The following is a 7,339-nucleotide window of genomic DNA, read 5'->3' as shown; positions in this document are numbered from 1 at the left end:
ACATAGGAATAAACTCATCTAGGAAGGAGTTTCTAGTTGGATTAATGAGGTAGAAAGACTCACCCTGACTGTGAGAGGTGCCAATGGGTTGGGGTCCCTAACTGAACAAAAAGGAGAAGATTATGAAAGCCAGCATGGATCTCTCTCTGCCTTCCTGACTGTTGATACAATGTGACCAGCTGCCTCCCAGTTGGCTTCCCCCAAAACCTATGAGCAAAACCAAGCCCTTGCTTCCTTCTACAGTTGCCTTTGCTGGATACTTTGTCACAACAATAAGAAAAATAACTAAATCAGTTCCTCAAAGAAACCGTGTACAAGAATAGCTAAGACACATGAACTAAAGAAAACTGCAAACGTTAAAACCCGCAACCCAGATGCCCTCAGCAGTAGGGTGAACAACAGTCTTCAACTACTGAAACAACAGAAACATGTATCCAAGTGTCAGGGAGAGATCTGTAGCTATGTGCACCCAGGTAGAAGAATTTTAAAAACAATTCCAAATGAGGGTCTCACTGGGTGGTCATGGTGCGTTCTTTTTTAAATTATTTCTGTAAAACTTAGCACACACCACTTCATTCTCTTCTGAAAGTCCATCGTGAGTGCTTATCCCTAAAGGGGTATCCCTATCAATCCTTCCACGGGCACAGAGAGTGAGTGGAAAGAAGATAGGTGACAGAGAATAGAGAGGATGCTGGGAAACAATGTCTTCTCCATGTGACACAGCTTTGCACTGGCAACTCTCAGTAGCCATGGTTACCCACATAAGAGGAGTCCATCGGCATTTCACTGTGGATAGAAGAGTGTCTCCTGAAGATCTGTCCCCTGCAAGCTATGATTGATGGGAAACACACAAGCAACTTTAATTAATCTCAGGGACACACATGTGCAACACACACACACACACACTGTGAAACTAGAGAGGTTTGCTGGCAAGAAGTTGTTCAACAGGAATGGAGGAATGAGAGAAGTGAATGGGGTGTCTATGGAAATGACCCCAAAACATTGCCTACCTGTATTGAATTGTCAGTGAATAAAAATAAACATACAGAAGAGAACGGCTGAATAAAATAAATTCAAAGAAATCAAAGAAGAGAAATTAATGTGGTAAAGAAAAAGTTACTTAATAAAAAAAAAATAGTGAAAAAAATCATCTTGGTTGGGAAAACCCCAAACTTCATTTGTTACAAAGTTTCTGAGCTCATACACGTGGTGTTGCTAGACCAAGCAGAGAGGGCTAGGAGGCACCACAGTGAGTTCTGAGCACTTGCTGGGCATTTCTGGACTTTGGGGTTTTGACTACTTCCACATTAAAGGCAGCACAGCTTGGCTCTCGGTGCTTCTAAAGCAGAGAGTGTTCTGTTTTATAAAGCCAGGAGCAAACTTCCCGGGAATTATTCCAGATCTGGGTCAGTGCAACCCAGATAAGTTCACATCAGTTAATCCTGCCCTTCTAGTCCTCCCATGACCACTCTGACCTGGAGACTCAACCTCTCTGTGGGAGCTAATTTTACCTGAGTTCTTTGATAGCGTGAGAAATATTTGAAAGGCTTTACATTTTAATGATACCTTAAAGTCCGTTTCAGTTTTCACTTTACTTGTCAGAACAGAAGCTTGGCTTGCTTTTTTGTTGGTGTCTTTGGTGTTATTTAGACTTCTTCAGAGTCCCTGGGAAACCAGGTTCAAGGTGAGGTGCAACTGTTTTGCTGTAGTCTGAGGTTAAGTAGCTTTAGGTCATCCACTGGGGTGACTGACCTCAAACGAAGCTTTCAAACTCTGGACACAATTGTTTATATTTACTATAGGTCCGTAATCCATGGTGAAGGGGTGTGGTTCATTCCTTCTCCACCTTCTAGCCTTCCCCCTCCAACCTATGGGCTCTTGTTCAACGGCAGAGAGAAAAGCCAGTGTAAGCCTCACACCCTTCAAAGCTGGAGATGCTAGGCAAAAAGAGAGACACTGGATCACCCTCAGCAGTCCTACTGCTTCTCAGGGAAGCTTCTTTCACAAGTTGCTCAGCAATGTGGAGAGGGATTCACCGCCTGGTAGCATCTCAGGTTTATAGGCAAAATGGAACAACCTCCTTCTCCATCCTTTGTTCAGGGGGAATGTGGCTGACAGCTCTGGAGAAGGTTTGTTCTATCCATCTGGACTTCCATTATGGTCGAAACCCAACCAGGCTGTGGTAACAGAGAGCTAAGCAAATGAACCAACAATTCTCAGGCATTATTTTTATGGGATGGGATGTGTATGCTTTGAAACTAAATAAACTTTTACAGAAAAAAAAAGTGTCATTTGAGAGTAAAACTGGTCATAATGTTTCAGTTAGAGTAGTCTTTGACAGAAACGAAGATCAAATCCAGGACCTTACCCAAGTTAGGACAAGTGTCTTCTATCAATCTACATTCCTTGTTAAGAGCTACTTCAGGTTTCCTTGAGAAGGTGGCATTTAAGCCAAGACCACTATGACAATAAAATCTAGGGACAGAGCACTTCAGAAAGGGAGAGTAGTGTGTGCAAAGGCCCAAAGATGGCAAGTGGCGTGCACAAGAAGCAAGAGATGGCCAGTGCACTCAAGCAGACTGCGAGAGCCCAAGGGTGGGCTAAATAAACCCCTAATCTTCAACCTCTAGGATAGCATTTGTATCACTGTCAGACACTTAAGGATCTGCTCAGACTGCTTGGGACCTATATGTACTTCGCCTGTGGTTCATGAGTGGAATGGATAGCCATTAGGTCATAGCAGGACCACATGATCCCCAGGGAACACCCACCAGCAGATGACTAGCTAGACAGCCAAAGGGTCCCTTCCTTGGTCTAAGCACAATGTCCTAGAGGAAACATGTCAGGGGGCAGAGTCTGATCATACAGGATCCACTTAAGAAGACATCTGGCCCCTCCCACTGGAAGAAGTTTTATTGGGTAGGTCTGTTTTGTCAACTAGCAAATCCTGTATTGTGAACAGTTGAAATACACTTCAATTGAATGTGGTGCAGATTATATTTAAGGATTCCTTGGGGAAATGCCCTCTCTCCTCACAGATTTACCTCAGTAATTTCCCTCTCCTGTGCCTGAAACACAGCTACCCTGAGTCCCTGCTGTGTGCCATGAGTCCCAAACAATGTATAGATGCTATCCTGTGCAATTGCCCTAAGACCTGGGTACCATTTCTATTTGCTCAAGCTGAGAAAACACATAAGTAGAGAGAAAGTAACATGCCCACAACTAAAAAGGGGCAAATGCAAGATATGAGCTGAGCTATACTCACATCCTTTTATTGTTTGTGTGTGTGTGCATGTATGAGTATGTATTTATGTATGTATGCATATATGTTTGAGTATGTGTGTGCATGTTTGAGTATGTGTGTGTATGTGTGTGTTTGTGTATCTGTATGTGTGTATCTGTATGGGCATACATGTGCATGGGTGTATTTGTGTGTATTTGTATGTGTGCATACGTACTTGTATGTGTGCACATGTGTTTGCATGTATGCACATGTAATTGTGTGCACGTGGGTTTTTAATGTGTGCACATGGGTTTGCATGTGTGCATGTGTGTTTGTATGTGTGCATGTGTGCATCAACTGAGGTCAACTAGAGCAACAGGGCCAAGCTGCTCTACAACTAACTCCATGGGTAAGCCTTGTTAAACAAGAATTTCAACCCATAAACCCACGGAGATTCTCAGCTACCAAGTGTAGAGGATAACACACTGCTGTGGAGCATAGCAGCTCTTTGCTCAGGCTGGTGGTGAGCATGGGTGGATGGGCGAATGCAAGAACACGGCAGAGAGTGGGACAGACTGAGAGAGTTGGGCTGGGGCTGCAGCCGGAGGTGCAGGCTACACACCTCACTCCTGAGGTGTTAGTACTGCCTAGGAACAGGGCAGGGCAGGGTAAACTGTGGGAAGAGAGATCTAGGTCTTCTTTTTGGTTTCTATATTTCAAGGACTTAGCGTCTTCAGGTAAATAAAGCCAGCTCTGTGCTGGTCCAGAATCTCATGGAAATAGACAACACACAGGCTAGTGTGGTGGGTTAGGGCTGGGAAGCCTATGGGGTGGGTTGGCAGAGTTTGCAGCAGCTTCTGAGTCCTGATATGCCCGGGCCATTGATTCACATTCAACCTTCTGATCACAGACTTGTATCAGACCAAACCCAGGCAAGGGACTTGCCAAGTAGGCTGGGCAGAGACTGCACAGGGCAGGGGACACCACCCGTCACACACTCCAGACATCTCCCGTGCAATTAATGGAATGGAAACGTGCTGTTCACGATCAGCGGTATCAAAGAGAGAGCTTTGCACTCTGCAGGTGCTCCGTGCAGGCACCATCTGTCACCGCTGGCCTCTCTTCTCAGGAGCACAGCGTTCCAACAGGAAAAGCCACATGGAAGACGAGGGATGGAATTAGGCTTGGAGTATGTTCACCGTGCAGTGCAGGCCTGGGTAAGGTCAGAAGAGAGCTTCGGAGTTGGTGCATGAGCCGGTGGGAAGGCCAGCCATGCTCCTTAGTTAGCCCTAGCAAGCGGATGCTGGGGATACAGGGTGGGGGATGGGTTAAGCCAGCCCTCCCTAGGCACCACCCTCAGTCTCTGCTCTCTTAAATCCCACATGGATGGACAGATGTGCATACTGGGCGCCACTCTTTCAGTCTTTCCTGCTCTCAGACACCAAGTATCATACATCATTTACCCACACTCTGGAGTCAGACTAGGCTGTATGTGACCCTAGTCAGATAGTAACTCAAGTTTCTGTTGTTCTTATTCAGCAAAGGGGTTTGAGGAAGTCATAGTTTTTCAGCAATGCCTTTTTGGCCTTACTAGATTGAATGTGAATCACCCACACTGAGGACGGTAATAAGCTTTGCCCGAGGTTAATTCCATCCAAAGAAAACCTTCACAGAAGCACCTTCTAGAATAGTGTCTGAACAGATGTTTGGACGTGTGGCTCAAAGAAACTGGTACATGGACAGAGACCCCAGCTTTGTCACTGACGATGGAGCAACAGAGAGAACCATGCACAGAGCCATACCATCCACTGGGAATGCCAAAATAAAGACTTGAGCTTCACCCTCCAGGAGACCACAGAGATAAAAATGGAGACGGGGCACATATTTTAAAGGGAGATCAAGTGAAATAAATGGGAGAAAATTACTCTTTGGCCAACCAGCACCATGCCTGGGATAAGCCAGCGCCAGAGAATCTCCTCCACAGTAAGACACCCTCAAGCAAACAGCACCAGGTGGCATCCTTCTAGATGATGGGAAAACCCTATTCTTAGAGCAGTTTCACACAGCAAGCCGCTGCCATAGCTATCTCCTGGTACACTGTAAGCATCTCTCACCCAGGAGAGAGATTTACTGCCATAAAAAATACTGCCCTGCTGGCCAGGAGCGCTGCCGTGCCTGCAGTACCCATCGGAGGCCCGCTGCCCGCAGCCACGCACACCAATCTAAGCAGGATTATTAAAGCATAAATTCCCATCGCTTGTCTCGCTCTCATTGGGCCGAAGCATCACCACGTTCATTAGCGGGAAGTGTGAGGTTATATAATCTAATTTTTACAACTCTCCAAGGAGAGTATGGGTCATACATTAGCCTGAGATTTCAACCTTTAAAGATAAGGGGAATGTCATTTTTTATTAAAAAGGACCACAAAGTATAATGAGAATTATTACCCCAAATAGGCAAAACAACCCAGAATGCACAGAAAGGATTGCTCGTAATTCTCTCGCATCTGTGGCCTCTTAAGCAGGAGTGCAGATGAAACAGCTCAGAGGCATTTCCCATACTTCCCAAAGCACACTTGGGCTCTGAGCCGGGGGCCCAGGTAGACAAGAGGTAGCACTGTAAATCTTGGTGACAGGCTAGCCTGAGGCTGCCATGTCCCATCAGCCTTCAGAGCATGGGCCAGGCAAGAGGTCAATCCAGGCCCACTCTGTCTCCCCCTCATTCTGGAAACACCAATAAGATCAGGGAAACATCCAATACTAGAGCCTGCATGGCTACCTCTGTCAATGTGTGTGAGTGAACATCTGTGACGCCTCTACCCTCCAAGGGCAAATGATTGTCTATCCTTTCTGCTCTATGACCTCTCTTCTGACCTCCAGGAGCTTCAGGTGTAGTGGCAGTGCTATCAGGGGCAAATGAACGTGGTGTAGACGTCACCAGGACAGGGACTCTGCAGCGCCCTCCAAGGGTACTGATGTTCTGTCTGCTCATGCGCCTGAGAGATCCCTCAATGTTACCAATGTTCTGTTGGCCCGTGCGCCTAAGAGCCCTCAGCAGTTTCCAAGGTGGTGTTAATGATGTTCAGAACTAGCTGCAAGAGTATTGTTGACTGAAACAGTTGCAAAACATTTAGAAGCATCAAAGAAGGAAAAGTTTTACCTGCTGACACATTGTATGGATTCCCCTGGTGCTCCAGTCACCGAGGGAGCCCATGGGAGCAGCCTGGCAGGTACTCATGTGTAAGTGTTCCGTGTGCCCCCTCTTCTGCTCCATCTCCCGAGCGCCAGCCTTGCAACCGGATGTGAGAGATTTGAGTTATATATGTCCCTCACCCAACCCTTCCACTGTCCTGGCCATTTTTTGCTCCCTGCCCATCTCCCCACTTTGACACTGCCCAATCCATGAGTGGGATCTTTTCCTGGGTGGGTCTCTATGCCCACTTTCCTCTCTCTGAATAGTATGTGGCATGAGGTAGCTGGGCTGCCTATGGCTTGCTCTCCCGATGACTCCATCAGAATCCCATCAGGACTGCTGTGGGAATTCATAAACAGCAACTCAGGTAGGAAGCCAAACTCCTTAAAATGCAGAATCTCACATGTCCAAGGATGCTGGAGACAGTATCAACTCCTCTACTTTAAGCTCAGAGAGAAGTTCAAGGCCAAAGAGAAGACAGAAGTCTACCCCAGAGCACACCCCAACCCCTCATACTTCTATCCCAGAGCTGCCCAGCAGGAAGTACTGACTCAGCAAATCTAAATCTTTCTTGTTGCAGTTTGAGCCAATTTCCTGGGCAGCGCAATGTGCATCTCATCAAGGACACATGGGTGGCAATTATGTTCCAGAGTGGCTATTATGGGCAGGCTCAGCGGATGACAGCCTTTTAAGTTTTCAGAAGTGTCTGTGTCTTTATTCCTTGCCATATGGACTTCCTGCTCTGCTCTGCATATTTAAAAACCCAGTCTTCTTTCTTATCTGTTTGAAATACATTTAATCCATCTGAATAGTCAGGACATCAAGTAAAACCATGACTGCAGCTACTGATCGATATCCCACCTGGGAGATGTGCTTAAGCCATGTTGGCTTACGCTCCAATCTCAGAGTAAAGCTGAGCAGGGC

Source organism: Arvicanthis niloticus, chromosome 1 (genome assembly GCF_011762505.2).
Source record: "Arvicanthis niloticus isolate mArvNil1 chromosome 1, mArvNil1.pat.X, whole genome shotgun sequence".
In the NCBI taxonomy this organism is placed as follows: domain Eukaryota; kingdom Metazoa; phylum Chordata; class Mammalia; order Rodentia; family Muridae; genus Arvicanthis; species Arvicanthis niloticus.
Note: the sequence above shows the minus strand (reverse complement) of the source record.